This window comes from Colossoma macropomum, unplaced genomic scaffold, assembly GCF_904425465.1.
Source record: "Colossoma macropomum unplaced genomic scaffold, Colossoma_macropomum, whole genome shotgun sequence".
Classification (NCBI taxonomy): Eukaryota; Metazoa; Chordata; class Actinopteri; order Characiformes; family Serrasalmidae; genus Colossoma; species Colossoma macropomum.
In genome coordinates this window covers 29,773,829-29,790,628 of record NW_023494798.1, presented here as the reverse complement: position 1 = coordinate 29,790,628, position 16,800 = coordinate 29,773,829, and positions in this window count along the sequence as shown.

Here is a 16,800-nt window from a genome sequence, read left to right as displayed (position 1 = left end):
CAACAATTAGTCAGCATGTGAACGTCATTGATGAAGAACGATCTGTTCTGGTCCGGTGGCAGGTAGGAGCCCGCTACTCAAACGGGATGACTAATGGCGAGCGTGTACATATAAAAAAAATCTACCACAAATATCAACCAGAACCCGCAGGTCCACCTTAAATAAGAACGGCTGCGTCAGAAAAAACACACATCATAGCATATGTGGGATGTAAAAGGAGGAAGGAGGAGAGAGAGGGAGAGTGAAAGGGAGAGTGAGAGAGACTCAGAGAAAGAGAGAGAGAGAGAGAGAGACAGAGAGAGAGAGAGACAGAGTGAGGGAGAGAGAGACTCGGAGAGAGAAAGAGAGAGAGGGAGGGAGAGAGAGACTCGGAGAGAGAAAGAGAGAGAGAGAGAGGATTTCTCTGCTTAAGTTTGTTGCTGAGCTTTTAGCAATGATAGCCTACATTATTATTATGTTTATTTATTACATTATTTTTGTAATTTTATTATGATTGTTATTTCTTCACAAGAAAAAATATGAATATGGCGAGTTTTTTTTAGCTCAAAAGTAAACGTAGATTAAAGTGTATAAAAATGTAATTTGTGCTAAATGATCCCACAAGGTTTCTAATTTAGTCTGGGGAAGAGTCTGCATTACGAAACAACTCGACTAAATGCAAAATAAAGCAAACAAATATCGGTAGCATGTGGTTCCCACTGGCCTCTCTCTTACAACCCAGTCTGCATGTGTGTGTACAGGCGTTGCGTCGTCATGGAAACGCCGTTCCAGCACGTCTGACGCAGAGACGTCATGACGATTCGGTCTCTCGCTCTCTCTTCTTTTTTTTTTTGTTTTTGTTGCGCAGCAACCCGTTTCCGTGGTAACCAGCGAGCGGGGCGGCGCAGTGAGAGCGAGCAGCGCTGAGTCGAGTTTCGCACAGACGGAGGATTTTCGCTGTAGCGAAACCTAAAGCTTTTCCCACGGAGCTCATCTTCGCTGCCCTCAGTCAGCATACAGAGCTTACAGGCGCGGTTAAGACAGTCGGCTGAAGCCAGCCACGTCTGGGGGGCAGTTTGCGCTGCCTTTGCTGGCCAGCGCGTTAGCAAACTGCTAACTGGACTAGCCAGATAGCTTCGCGCTGCTTGGCTGCTGAAGCAGTTAGCTAGCTTAGCAAACTAGCTACAAGTATGCATCGGGTTAACGATAACAGCCACAGTGAGGGCCACATTGCTCGAGACGAGTAGACGAGTTTGTGCATAAAAAAGCACGAAAGTCTTATATAAGCGTCGATTACCGTAGCGAATCTAAACAAGCCTAAGCGAAGGCATTAGCTAAAAAGCTAACCTGTAGCTAGCAGTCGGAGCTAATAGGCAGATGTTGGCTGCAGCTAGGTTAGTATGTGCCCAGTGGTTAAAATAATGTAGGTTTGCTTCTCGAAATTTTCAGCTATTTCAGTAAAAATAACGGCAGTTCATTTTATAGCATGGTTGTAAATCTTTTTTTTTTCCACCAAAAAGTAACAAGAGGTACAAATAACATTCAAAAACCGATTATACACATACATTCATTGCCCAGTGTTTCAAAGAGGGGAAAAATCACATTATATTACGTTCTCTGATTGTATTGCGTGTCTGTGAATCTTTCCAAACCATGTTTGCATGGTTGTAAATCATTTTCTAACAAAATACAGCACTGGCCTTTTTCTCAAGAGTGGCATTATTCACAAGAACAGTTTAACTTTTTGAATTCTCCATGTTTCAGTGTTTGCAGCTCAGATGAATGCCAGTATGTGTTAATACTGAATTGCCTCTCAGAAACCACATGACCAAGGATGCCACATGATTTTGTTTTATTCAAAAGATTTGTCGACAGATTTGTCGCATTCCTACATCAATGTGACAGACCATTTTGCTATTTGGATAAGCAACAGGATCAAAGCAGAAGTAGTTGCTTTTCACAGCACTCCGGTCTAATCCGGGATGGGCTAGTTGATTTGTATTTGCCAAACACAAGGCTGTTAATAGTGCATAGACTATAGCTTATATTTTAAATTATACAAATCTATTCTAATGCCTATTATAAAATCAATGTGAACCTTACAAAGCATACTGGATTTATATCACTAAAAAGGCTGAAAACATCTGTCATTAGCCGAGGATGATTAATAATGACAAATGTAAACAAAAAAGTGAGCACTGTTTATCACCAACATGCATATAAAGTCCTAATATTTGAACTGCATTTTGCAGTACTTGCTCTGTTTGTTTGTTTACTTCAAAAGGTCCTGCACCAGCAGAAAGGTGAAACTACGTGAACGGAAGGAGGAGCATACCAAAGCCCAGACAGCTAGACTTGTGTTTACTGCACTCTCTCTCATTTTCCTGTTTGTGGTCTCAGTGCAGCTCAAGCCCCCTGCAGCAGTCACGAGAGTGGCCCATTTCCTGGGGAGGCGGGACATGTTTGCCCACTTCCCTGCCCAAAATATTTGTAACCAGGCAACAGCGAGGCCCGTCCCACCACAGGTCTGTCTTGTTAACGCCTTTCTTGGCTGCTTTCACCAGCACCATTACATAACCCTCGTGCTAACTTCCCATCACCAGCGAACGCAGTTAACCCATGAATGTTCCACAATGCACTGGATTACCCCCTCAAAAAGTGATTGAATTAGCTTCGCTATGTTCCTGGCTTTGCTCTTTTAGCTTTTCTGTCATCTGTATCCCTTGCTGTGCCTCTCTGTATGTAAACTTGTACTGAGTTTTTGACTTTCAGACTCATCTTGGCTGTGTATGAGGAGACTGCTGTGTTTGCAGGGACACATGCAGCTGCATGGAGGCCAAACATCTGCTGCTGTTGAGCCGAACCTGGCTGGCTGCCGCTCTACCTCCCGATTCTCTGGCTTTGTTTTTATAGTCCCGCAGTGCTCTACTGACACGACAGAGACACCAGGCTGTTGCCCAAAGTAAACACAACTCGTATGTGAAGTAACATATATAAGCTGATCTTAATTAAACGTAAGATGGCCATGTCCTCATCTTTTTCTGGAACTGACCCTCAAATGTCCTTTTTTCTAAAGCAGAGAGGGAACTGCCTTCGCTGAAAACAAGATATCGCTGCTGTCAGAATAAAACCTCATATCTCCATTTTTCAGTTTTTGACATAGTTTGAAAACGCCTGTTGCCCTTTACATTTTGTGTAAATTTCATGATGAATGGACCAAAAGAAATGGCTTGGACAAAATTACTTGGACAAAAAGTCTGATTCCATTGACTTACACTAAAGTAAAGTAGGTTTTTTCCATCTCCTGTAAAGTTACCATTTTGGAGATACAAGGTTTTGTTTGGACAGCAGCGATATACTTATATACACACATAGCCTTTGATACTGATCGATAATATAAGAAAAAATATAAATAATATTTTAAAAGAATAACCAGATATGTTTGTAAACTTGTCACTTCTTTTCTTGAGCAAATATAATAAATATACTATAATAAATATACTATAATAATAAATATACTATAATAATAAAATACTTTCCGAATCTTTGATGAGATATCAGTTTATTAAACCATAAATGTGGCTTGTAAAAACTTGTACCTATAGGAAATAAGTCAGTGTGTCGCAGCCTGTGTGTTCTCGCACTCTCGGTAATTCTCTTGTCTCGGGTTGCTCGTAAGTGGGGAAACACTTGGTCGTGTCTGGAAACATCTGGCATGTCCAGCAGTATGAGGTCATTCCTCTGCCTTGCTTGCTCTCTTACTGACTGGCTCGCCATGTGTGTGTCTGTCTGTCTGTGCTGGATGTGGAATGCGTGAGGGGGGTTTGGAAAACAGGAGAAGGAGGGTCACAAACCAGACAGCTGTGGCTTCCCTCTCTCTTTTGGATCACTCTGTTCAGACAGACAGCGCTTAAACTTTCAACTCCCACCACGTCTGTGGCTAGAAGTGACCCCCGCCCCCCCTCAGACTGAAGACTTGAGGAACAAAGTCACTTGCTGGAAACCAAATAGTGTGGCGAGCTTATTTATTTACACAAGAGGTTTTACCACGAGGCCTCCATGGCAGTAAAAGTAAGCATGGCTACTCCAAGCAGCTCAGTAGTGGGCTATGACTGACCCTGATCTAAATAACGGGCATCTTTCATGACTTCATCGCCCAGTAATAGACCGCAAGTTCATATGCGATGAGCGTTATGAGCGCCAGTGTGTTTCTCCATTACGTTTTTTACATCCTGTCGGGATCGCCGCCGTGTGAGTGTTTGAGGAAGTGACAGGGGAACAGGAAACTGTGCCTTGCTTTGATATCAGCCTGCAGCATCATGGAGATTTTTAACTGTATAATTCAGCATTCCAGTGGCCATATTCACTCCTGTGGAATGTTTTCAAGGAAACAAACTGCTCTGCATTTGAACAATGCTCTTGGCAAATATGGAGCGTTGTTGAAAGTCAAAGGTACTTTTGGTATTATTTGGGTTGAAAGCGTCATACCGGGAGCCTAATGTGAGATGTCCTCCAATTGTCTTTGTTAATCCTGCCATTGTTGGCATGCTCGTCTGATGTTGTATCGTGCAAGACGCTGCGTTGAGGCAGGCTAAAGCCTCGGTGCAAAGCAATCAGTGGGTTTAGCATTCAGCAGCGCAGTGTGAGTCAAGCAGCATTACCCTCAAGCGCGTCAAACGTAGCCTACTTTCAGCAGGCCCCATGCCAGACAGGGAGGCGCAGCGCTGGATCAGAGAGAGAGAGGGCACTCTTTCTTTTCCTCCTCTCTGCATCTCCATCAATCTCTCCAGCACTCTATCTCAGCCCCCACCTTCTCTCTCCAGTTCTCCTCACCCATCTCCCCCACTCCTCCAGAGCTTATGCAACGCTTGCCCTATTTTTCTGGGGGAGGTTGTGAGGGATGTTAGAGAGAGAGAGAGAGAGAGAGAGAGAGAGAGAGAAAGCAGGTGGGAGGGAAAGACACAGAGAGAGAGAGAGAGAGCGGGAGGGGGAAAGGAGTGCAGTCAGCGCACATTGCACACGTCAGGTGGAAGACAAACTGTCCTTACCTGCCCCCCCCACCCCCCACCCCCCTCTTCATCACTACCTCCCTCTGCTTCTCTTCGTCATCAGTGTTCTCTGCCTCTCACCCACCCGTTCACCCACCCCACTCTGGTGCCGTGCACTCAGAAACAGGGAGCAGCCGAAGAGCCGGCCGCTCCTGCCATTCCACGCATAGCAACATCACTGGAGGTCAGTTATGTCCAACACAATTGAAGTGAATCAGGTTATATCCCCGTAACAGGCGTGTCAAACTCAACCACTAAAAGGGCCATATTTAAAAATCTCAACAAATCCAGGGGCTAGAGAATGCCTTTATTTTTATTCAATTTTTAAGGTTGTGCTGTAACCCAAGCTGGCCACAGTTTATTCAAAATGCACAAAAATATCAACAGTAAAATACAGGCACTTCTAGTAGACCTTGAAATATTACATGAATACTTGAAATATTCAAAATTTAAATGTCCCTAGGAGTTCAGTCTTTTAAACCTACCTATTTGCTTGAACTGGCATCCTTTCTTTGCTGCAAGTTCATTAAGACACAAGCTCAATTTCTGAGCTGCTGAGCTGACGTTAGGTGTAAATGAGGCCAGTGCATTTGGTGATGTGACTGGTGTGGAATTGTGTAGAATTCTGTACAATTGAGGTGTAACCATTGTCCCATAGACTGTTGTTGGGGTAGGAGAGTTGGAGCATGTTATGTTGCAGTGCATGCTGGGGACTGTAGTGCAGCACACAAATTAAAATACTTTTGCGAGCCAGATAGGATTGTGTCGCGGGCCTGATCTGGCCCTCGGGCCTCGTGTTTGACACATGGGCCCTGTAATGATGGTTTGGCAACAAATCAAACGTACACAGGTTTGCCTTTACTTCAAATATATCAGTCGGCTAAAACAGGTATGGTATTCAAAGTTTACTTCTTTAGTTTTGCAATGTAACTAGGAGGCTAATGTCCCACCAGTTAGCATTATGAAAAACTGCATGCCTAAGTTATCACACACTTATCTCAAACCATGTCAAGCTGATCTCAAACAGACCTGCTTATGTGGTTTCTGATTCCATATCACATACTGTCATGTATAACATTAGACAAAAGCATGTTTCATAAATGTGTTCGCCTCATAGCTTTAGTGCTTATGAAACAGACTTCAGACACCAAACATGTCTTGGCTGGTCAAATATATTTAGGATTCAGGCAATGTGTATTTAAATCAGATTTGTGAATGAACAAACACTTTGCTGCAGTGACTGTTAGCTGGGAGTAAATGATTGGCATCCTTAATTAAAGGGACAAGCTAACTTTGTAGGTTTTATATGTCCAAAAGTTTGTGGACACCCCTGTTCAGTTGATGTTTCTTCTGAAATCAAGGGTCTCAATAGGGGGTTTGTCCCCCTTTGCTGCAATAACAGCCTCTACTCTTTTGGAAATGCTAGATGTTGGATTGCTGTGAGGATTTGATTGCATTCAGCCACAAGAGCATTAGTGAGGTTAGGTACTGATAATCAGTTCTGGATCACAAACACCACTCACAACTCATCCCAAAGGTATTAGATGGAGCTCCATTGTGCTAAAGAACGCAGTTCCACTGCTTGGTCCAACCTTGGGGGGCTTTATACTCCTCTAGCCGATGCTTAGCATTAGGCGTGGTGAGTTTTGGCTCATGTGTGGCTGCTCAGGAGGGTCCCAAGCTGTGCATGCAATTGAACATGTGCCACTAATTAAATGAGGTGTCTGAATACTTTTGGACATGTAGTGTTTGTAGTGCCATTCATTCTCTTTCTGCAGGGTCTATAATGTAAAGATCTATCCAGACACGGAGGAGTATAATGATTGGTGGGCGTTGTTAATGAGGAGGAATGCTTAAATGCTGCATTTAAAAATTCTGCAGTTGGAAAATGACTCATGCATGGAAAATGCGACGGATGCGCATGCTATGAGGAATTTCATTAGACCGCTCCAGTATGTATGCAATTACAATTAAACCAGCACTATAATTATCATAAACCTGATCCCAAATCAATTCAGTGATAATTATATGATATTATTGTAAAGGTTTATTTTTATTATCAGAATTACAGGCCTACAGAATTGCATTGTAAAAAATAATTACATGATTCATTTACCTTATAAAGCTGGTTGACACCCAAGGCACAGTTATTAGCACTTAAGTATTTTAATTACTAATGTTATTATCCTTTATCTACTCCGCTGACATCACTATCACACCTCTGGTTACAGTACCTAAGTGTTAGCATTTGTTCCTCGTGGCCGACTCCCAGAAACCTGACTAAATGAATCAGTGTGAGGCTCATGGCCAACCTGCTTTACACTCCACTAACCGTCTACACACCTGTGATGATATCTGATTCATCTAATCATTACAGCACAGCAGTGACTCAGCCACACTGCACCACGTCTCACTCTATATTTATTTTTTGAATTAGTTTTTAATTAATTATATATGCTGTTGATGTTCTACCCTTAGACTGAAGGGCTGATACTGATGCATGAGTCCTCTTATCAGTACTGGTGAAAGGTGAAAACATTGACACCATTACGCAGAATAAGATTATACAATGTGTATTGACCAGCAGACGCCACTAGAGAGTGTGAGCCACTCATTGGTGTGGCGTAATTATCAGAGATGTTATTTATCTGAATTTGACCATTTAATGTGATAGGAGACCTTTCAGCAGTAGCTTAACATTTGCCAGGTTGGTCATAACATCATAGATTAGAAAGAAGGACAGAAAACAATCCATCCATGCAGTTATGTGAAAATGTTTGAGGACCCCTGGTCAAATTACATTTGACTGCTGTCAATTTTCTTAATGTAGTTATGTTATAATTGAAGTTTGGGGGGAGGAACATGCCTTAAACCCCTCCTTCCTCCAATCTAACGCCCTATAAACTCACATCCTCACCTTCCGTTCCTGTGACGAAGCGTTCGCAATCCCCACCGCCACCCCATCTCTTCCCTGTTGCTTAATCCTACATCAGTCCTGCTACAGCTATGAGGGGGGTCTGGCCTTCTAGCTACGGGCAGAAGCTGCCCAGAACTCCAGCCCAAGTTCTCAGAGTTCCCCCCCTCCCTCAAACTTTGTGTTAAAACAAAATGTAATTGTTTGCAAAAAAGCTTTGGCATATGACTGTATGCAAGTTATATAACAGCTGTGTAATCATTCAAAAACAAAACATAGAAAAATGGTATTAGCATATCATATATTTAGTCAACTCCCATTTTTTTATGATTTGGTGAACTACTGCTTTGCTTTAGAAACATACTGATTACACTTGGTATTACTGTAAAGCTGTTAATGTATTTAATTTCTTTAACTTAATCTCAAAAAGGCCATTAAGTACAAGTTTTCTGGGACACATTTCTGAGTAGATATAAGATGAAACACTTGCATAAGGAAGAGAAAAAATTCAGAGTTTAAAAAATTATTAAAAGCTACAGAGAAAATAGGACTTCTAACAACCACCTGCAAGACCTGGTAGACACCAAAACTGCCCCCATCAGACACTTCAACACTTAAAGCTTTCATCTTTGAAAGAAAGGAGAAAACCAAGCAGAAAGTGCAAAACCAACTTCTAAGACTGAACTTTGGAGGTGTGGAAAAACATCCCTGCAGATTTCTTTGAAAAACTGAAAGCGAGTCTCCTAAAAAGAACAAAAGCTATAATAAAGGCGAAGTGTGGACTGAATCCTGAAAATTAGAATTTTTTTTTTTTAGTTGTTGGAGCTTCTGTTTTTTCTGACGCTGAAAGATGAATAACTTGTACTCACAGGCTGTTTTGGAAATTAAATAAATAAAAGGGTGGTCTTTGCAGAGTATTGTGTATGATTAAATCAATATAGTAGCATATTACTTTCATGCTCTAGCCTACAACATGAATAAACATTATTTTTACAAATAATGTAATGTTTTTCATTACTGCTGATCATTTTTTTCAGAAATATTAACATCAGAAAGCACAATACAACTACAGTCTACTTCCCCTGTAGTTACGGGAGTATGATAATGAACGAGTTGACGTAAACCGAACACAAATGCCACTAAACAGTCAGCGTGGGGGCAAACAGTCAAATGCAATTTGAGTGACGCATTAGTCAGTAAGTGATGTATTCACACCCAAAAGAGCTGACATTTTACCCATATTGTTGTTGTACTTCGTAAGCAGTGAATGCCATACACCCGCTAATGAAAGAGGTCATTTATAGAAAACTGCCATGGATTTAAGTGACTGTACCGGCTAGTAAATAGCTCTCGGTGTGATGCAAGCTTATAGAGCAGAGAGGCGTTGGGGCGCATCCAGCTTTCTGTCTCAAAAATATCACGCAATTACCATTCCCGTAAATACATTAAGCACCCCATGCCAGCACATCTTTAAATACACCATGGTGACGACTTCACTAGTATTGTGTTCATCAACATCAACACGCCAGCCAGGTCTATATTTGCGTCTTGGCAGACTCCTTATACAAGCCCCCCTCCTTAGCTCTCCCGGTCCCGCTGGATCTATGACTTCCACAGCCCCCCCTCTCCTCCCCTACCCTGGTGAATACACCCCCACACGCTGCACTACAAATCTGGCTCTATTCCTGGAGCCGCCCCCGGTGGTACCGCGCTGAATTACTATGGCTGGCAGGAACAGGCGCAGAGCCGTGTCACTGCAGCCTGGCAGCCGGATCAATAAGGGGAAAACGGAGTGGGCCGAGGGAGGGGATGAGAGGAACACAGATGGAGGGAGGTGGGCAAATGGTTGGAGGAATCTATTCATTACCCCCCAGTACGTCAGAGAACGCCAAAGAAACACATGTTCTCCAAGCTGCAGCACATTTGTCCGCATCAAGCAGGAGAATCATATCTATGGTTTAGTGCCAGGGATTTGGGTGGATATGCTCTGTCCGTCAAAAAATTGGGGGCACCTAGCTTTTCAGAAGTTTTGCAGAATTAAATGGGTAGTAAAGAAGGTCATTTAGAGTGGTTTGGTGTGAAATGCTCCCTTCTAGAGAAACTCAGTGGTGCTGATAGGAACCAGACGTCCAAAGATTTTTACTGCCTCTAAAAGCTCCCTCACAGAAAGTTATTACATGAAATGGTTATGAATATGCCACCTGATGTCTGAGACATTGTTTTATGATAGCTTTTGGGCTAAACCTATTTTTAAAAATCCATTAATGCTGGAGGGGTACATGCAGAACGCTGTGATGCAAAATAAAACCAAATTTTTCCCCAGATTTAACACTATTTTACCATTATCAACATTACATATGACAACTCAGAAGACACGTATGGGTTCACTGATCATTTTGGGTAGTAAATAAAATGGCTATATTTGTGTTGTAGACATTGTCACTCCTGGTTCCTATCAGCACCACTGTAAAGAAATCTGAGTCTGTAAGAGAAAATACCTCTACCTTTACTTTCATTTGCTTCCAAAATAAGAATGAAGAGGTGAATTAAGAAGAAAATTCCACCGATGTTTCTAAATGTCTGCACATTTCTGTCATTAAGATATAAACAGAGTAATTTAGAGTGGTTTGGTGTGAAATGCTCCGTTCTAGAGACACTTGCAGAGTCAGAGTGGTTCACAGTTGTGCTGGTAGGAACCCAACGCCCAAAGATTTTTACTGCCTCTAAAAGCTCCCTCACAGAAAGTTATTACATGAAATGGTTATGAATATGCCACCTGATGCCTGAGACATTGTTTTATGATAGTGTTTGGCCTAAACCTATTTTGTTAAATCCATTAATGCTGGGAGAGGTACGTGCAGAACGCTGTGATGCAAAATAAAACCCATTTTTTCCCCAGATTTAACACTATTTTACCATTATCAACTAAACATATAAAGCTCAGAAGACACGTATGGGTTCACTGATCATTTTGGATAGTAAATAAAATGGCTATATTTGTGTTGTAGACATTGTCACCCCTGGTTCCTATCAGCACCACTGTAAAGAAATCTGAGTCGATGCATTTTTCTGCAAGGAACAATTTCACATCAAACCACTCTGAATGACTCTATTCACGTCTCAAAGATTGAGTTGAGGCTGAATTGAATTGTGAAAAAAATTGGAATTTTCCTTTAAAATAAATTAGTTTTGGTTAGACGAAACAACATTTTAAAGACTACTTATGATGTGTAAACATTAGTGATAGTATTAGTGACAGTGTTGCCTTAAGGAATAATGCTACAGCAGGCATGTCGAACATCCGAGCCAAAGTGCTGCAGAGATTAGCGTTTACCCTCATCTAACACTCATAAAGGCCTTGCTAATTAGCTGATGAGCTGAATCAGGTGTGTTTATTGAGGCAGCGTGCTGAAGTCTGCAGTGTTTTGGCCCGCGAGGACTGGAGCCTGACACGTGTGTGTTAAAGGCTCATATCTGATCCCCTTGTGATGTCAGCACTCATCAGCACTCTAAGCCACATTCTAAGCCAAAAGAGTTTCAATGAACCCGTTTACATTAACACGTGTTTCATGTCTGGATCGTATCTGGACATATTCCATTTGCACTTTTCACTAAAGTGTGTCCACAGTGTGACCAGATGAGATCTGACTGTACTTTTTCCGTGTAAAAAGCATGTCAACAAACATGTCGTTCAAAACATTTTAATTTTGTTTATACGTTTCCCTGTTACGTTATGAGTGGACAAGCTTGGTTTGGATGCTTTAATCAGCCTGGAATGCATGAAGGCTCTTAGTTTGGGGCTATTTTCAGCCACCGGTATCCTCCAACTTTCATTTTATTGTTTATTCTCTCCTGCTAGTCAGCACTTGGCAGATGCACTTCTGCTCATGTAACTGTATACGGACAATGAAAACGCATTCTGTTCACACTTGTGTTAAATAAGGTCAGGATCTGTCTTTGACCACTCACAATGCACCCTGGGTGTGTTTACACCTGGCTTTTCATGTGATCATGTGAAATTTGACAAGTTGTAAAGAGGCCCAAAATGTGCTTTTAACAATAGTTTGAAAAAGAAAAGAGGAAGTGCTGAAGATAAAGTATTATCAAATAGGCTGAGCTTTTTATGTTAATGAAAGCTTTGCAGGTGTTTTGTCTTCCTCAATCGAGAAGTAACTACGAGAAAATTCCTTTTAGAATTTGGACAAAAACTGCCTTTTTTCAGGCAGTAGAAACAAAGTTGACAATGTGACATTGCAAAAATATTCTAGCTCCAGTAGTGTCAAGATTCTTCAAATTGTTTTATGGGCAGTAATGACTTGTAATGACTTGTTTAGGGGCAGATGTACAGTGATTCATTAGGGCCAGATGTATAGTGATTCATTAGGAACCCAGCAATGATTAATGCAAAAAATTCCAACTTTCGTGACTTTGTTCCATTTTCACAGTTCAAGCTTAAAATGTGTTTTTTTACTTGTAATTCAATGGTATTCACAAAGGACAAGGAAAAAAAAGCTCTTGCACTCTGTGACAGACTGATTCACTTTATCCTCAGGAAGTCATCATTTTTTTCTTCTGGCTGGAACAAACTGAACCAGTCTGAATTAGCGCTACAGGTTAAATAAAAGTATAGCTAAAAACTGCAAAGGACAAAAATACTGAGATTGCTTTGTATTTTTAGATGCTATTTCAGACGCTTATTCATCAAGGTCACTCAAGTTGATTTACCGCACTTTCACAGGTGACACTCTCCATGTCCTGCTTACATTTTTGACTTGCGTTGGTGTCACTGAACATGCCCGTGGAAAAGATTTAGCTTGCTCTGTGTTTATTTATCTGTTTATGGGGACTAAATGACCCTAAGATGATGGAAACCATAAACATTTCGACATTGTGGGAATGGTGCCCAATAATAATGCTAAAAATAATAATAATGTTTTATTACATAGCGCGTTTCACAGACCTGAGGTCACTTTCATGAGGATTTTTTTTAAACAGAAAACAGGTCAGGGTTAGGAGTTGCACAGCAATATGTATATGTCCTCATACAGAAGGACATGGAAACAGGAACAGAAAGGAAATGACTGGAATACACACTAGTGTGTGTGTGTATGTGTGTGTGTTAAGCTCTTTGTAGGATCCAAATGTCCACAGGATAATGGAAAACATTTGACATTGTGGAGACTATTGGGAGCAGCTGCTCCTTTTTTTTTAATACAGATTTAAAAAAAAAAAAACTCATCTTTGGGGTCCTGAAATTTCTGCATAATTAAATGGTTACGATTAAAGTCATTAAGACTTTGATGTGAAATACTCTGTTTTAGAGCAATTTACAGACTTAGAAGTGTTCACAGTGGTGGTGACAGGAACCAGAAATCTGAGGCATCTAATGCCTCTAAAAGCTCCCTCTTAGAAAGCTATTACAGAAAATGGTTATGAATACACTCTCTGATGCGAAATACATTGTTTTATGATAATTGTGAGCTTTTAGCTTATGCATTTTTTAAATACATTCAAGGCAGAGGGGTGTATGTAAGGCACAACAGTACCTAAAGAAAGCATGCTTTTTCATATTTACCACTACACACACACACACACACACCATCTAAACCACTTATCCTTCTGGGTCGTGGTGGGGTGCTGGAGCGTATCCCTGCTGTCATCAGGCGGAAGGCAGGATACACCCTGGACAGGTTGCCAGTCCACCGCAGGGCAGACAGTCAGACATAATATTTACAAATATTTCACCATTATTATACCACTATTATTGAGACGTGTCGGTTTACTGGTCATTTTGGATAGTAAATAACTTGCGTCCTCATCAAGGAGAAGAGTCATAGCTAAAGTTTAGTGCCAGGTTTTGGGGCAGATATGCTCTGCCAAACTTTGGGGACACCTAGCTTTTCAAAAAGGGCAATTTTTGCATAACGATAAAGATGTAAACATAGTAATTAGATGTTTTGATGTGAAATTCGCAGTTTTAGAGAAACTCAGAGTCAGAGTTGTTCACAGTGATGTGAGGAACCAGATGTCTAACAGACTTTCACTGCCTCTAAAAGCTCCCTCACAGAAATGGTTATGAATTGATGTCTGACAGTTTGACAGTTTTATAATAGCCTTTGGCCAAAAGAAAAAGCCTATTTTTAAAGTCCATTCATGGCAGAGAGTTGTTGTAAGGCAAAATAGTACCCATGGCAAATGTACTTTTTCAGTTTTACCACCATTTTATCACTATTATACAAGTATTATTGAGACAAGTGTAGGTTCATTGGTGGTTTTGTACAGTAAATAAAATGGCCATATTTGTGTTGTGGACATTGTGACCCCTGGTTCCTATCACCACCACTGTTAAGAAATTTAAGTCTGTAAATTTCTCCACAGTGAACCACTTCACATCAAAACACTCAGAATGACTTTATTTACATCCCCACTATAGAAATATGCCATTACTTTCAAGAATTTGGTGGATTTCCCCTTTAAGCTGAGGGTCGGGTCATAGGACGTGTCTATACCTCACGATGGCACGATTGGGGGGGATTGTTGTTCCTAGAGCGAAAGGGAAGTTCCTCAGCATGTGGCCCAACACTAGTCCTTCTGTTACAGCTGATCCAGGGAGAGAGCGACATAGAGGCATAGAGAAGAAGAGAGAGAGAGCCCGAGGGAGCTGGACCAGAACACAGAGAGCTTATCAGAGGAAAGCGCTGAGAGGTACTTGTGAATAAATGGAAGAGGAAAAGGAAGGAAAGCAGTGACAGGTGTGGATGTGACTCTCTCTCTCTTCCTCTCTCTCCCTTTCCAGTGGCGCTTGGACTGTTGCCGGGGGCAACCTCTCCTCGGTCTCCTATAAATACGCCTCTATAAATAGGAGTTCAGGAGAAAGGACAAGAGCGTATAAAAAGTGTGTGAGCAAGCATACGCCGCTGCGCGCATGTGTGTGAGTGAGCGGGAGAGGGAGGGGCGAGCGAGGGGAGGAGGCAGCACACTGAGACAGTTACTAGAGAGAGCAGCGGAGGGAGGGATGGAGGGAGAACGTAGCGGAGGAGGGAGCGATGGCGTGATGACGCCGTGCGTGGCGTCAGAGTGATAAGAATAGAGGCGATGCGTGCAGCGCTGCTGAGACATCGCTTTTAATACCCACAGTCACTCTCCTAGCACAGTGTGTGTGTGTGTGTGTGTGTGTGTGTGTGTGTGTGTGTGTGTGTAGGTGTAGGTATACGCACAGCATTATTTAATATAGAAATGTGCCTCTATGAAAGTAATGGTTAGTGTTTATATTTGGCTCCACAAATTTATTTCGGAAATTATGTGTACATGCCCAGCGGAAGAAAAAGCAAAGAATACAGCAAGACATATTTCAGTATTTCACATCTGACTGCGATACAGCTTTTGCTTTAGAGAAACTGGCTGCATTCCAACACTGATGATCTTCTTGTACTTAACTGGTAAATCTTAAAAGCAGTACATACTTGAAATGACAAGCAAGACTGACGTAGGCAGAAAGGAATGCTTAAAATGGATAATAAAGCTAGAGAGAAAGAAGAAAAAGAGTGGCTAATAAAAATGGAAACATACTTAATACAGGGCAGACGTCTTCAAATCTGGACCTTGAATCCAGTTTCCAGTACTGGATTTTGTAATTGCTGGTAGATATGACACTAGGTGCCAGTCAGTTACATCAACTGTTCAGTTAACTACCACACACACACACACACACACACACACACACACACACACACACATCTAAGCCACTCAATCTCTGGGTGGCAAAGTTACCAGCAATTATAAATTCCAGGATGAAAAACTGGTTGATGTTAAAAAAGTCTGGACTTGAAGATCTCTGATATACAGATTATAATTATATAGGGAAATATACACTGTATGTCCAAAAGTTTGTATGTTGGGGTTATTAAAATGGAATTCCACTGATTTTTCAAAGAACTCTGCATAATTAAAACGTTAATCTAATCCGGAAAACCCAAATTTTCCTCCTTTTTTTAAAATAAGAGTTTGATGAAACATAAACATTGCTACATTTTCAAACCATACTGTTCACTCCCCAGTCCATATAGTCCATTTATGGAAATTAAGCTTCAAAAAAAAAAAACTCATTTTGAATTCATTGTTTTTGTGACAGCATTCATCCACCAATTCAGCCAACATCAGTTTAGCCCTGTCCATTCCTGCTTAAGTTATAAGATGTGTTTCAGCCTGGCCTTCTTTTTGAAAACAACATAATACAGCGTGGCCAATCAGAACAGGGATCATTTCCATATATCCATCCCAAATGCACAGTAACAAAAAACTGCCAGTTTAATTCTAAGGGATAAACTGAGATTGTGTAAAAATGATTGATGACTGTTTTTGGTACAAAACCGTACACAAACGCCATAAGTGGACATTAGGGGAAAAATAAAAATACAAAAAATAAATGTAGAATATAGGTTTTTTAAAATATAAACCAAGTCATTCAGAGTGGTTCGATGTTAAATGCTTCTTTCTAGAGAAATGCACTAAGAATCATTCACAGTGGTGATGAAAGGAACCAGATGTCTGAAGCATCTAATGCCTCTAAAACCTCTATCATATGAAAATTGATCATTTTCAACTTTTTTTAACATTCATTTATGGCGGAGGGGTACGTCCACAGTTTTGTAAGGCAAAGTAATTCCCAAAGAACGATTTTTTATGGGGTTTTTATCTTTAACAACATTGCATACCAAAAAAAATCAAAAGATAAATCAAAAGGTTCCTTGGTAGTTTTGGATAGCAAACAAAACTACAAATACATTTGTGTTGTAGACATCAAAACTTCTGGTTCCTATCAATGAATAGAAATGAGAGATTTTTTTCTACAATTAATCA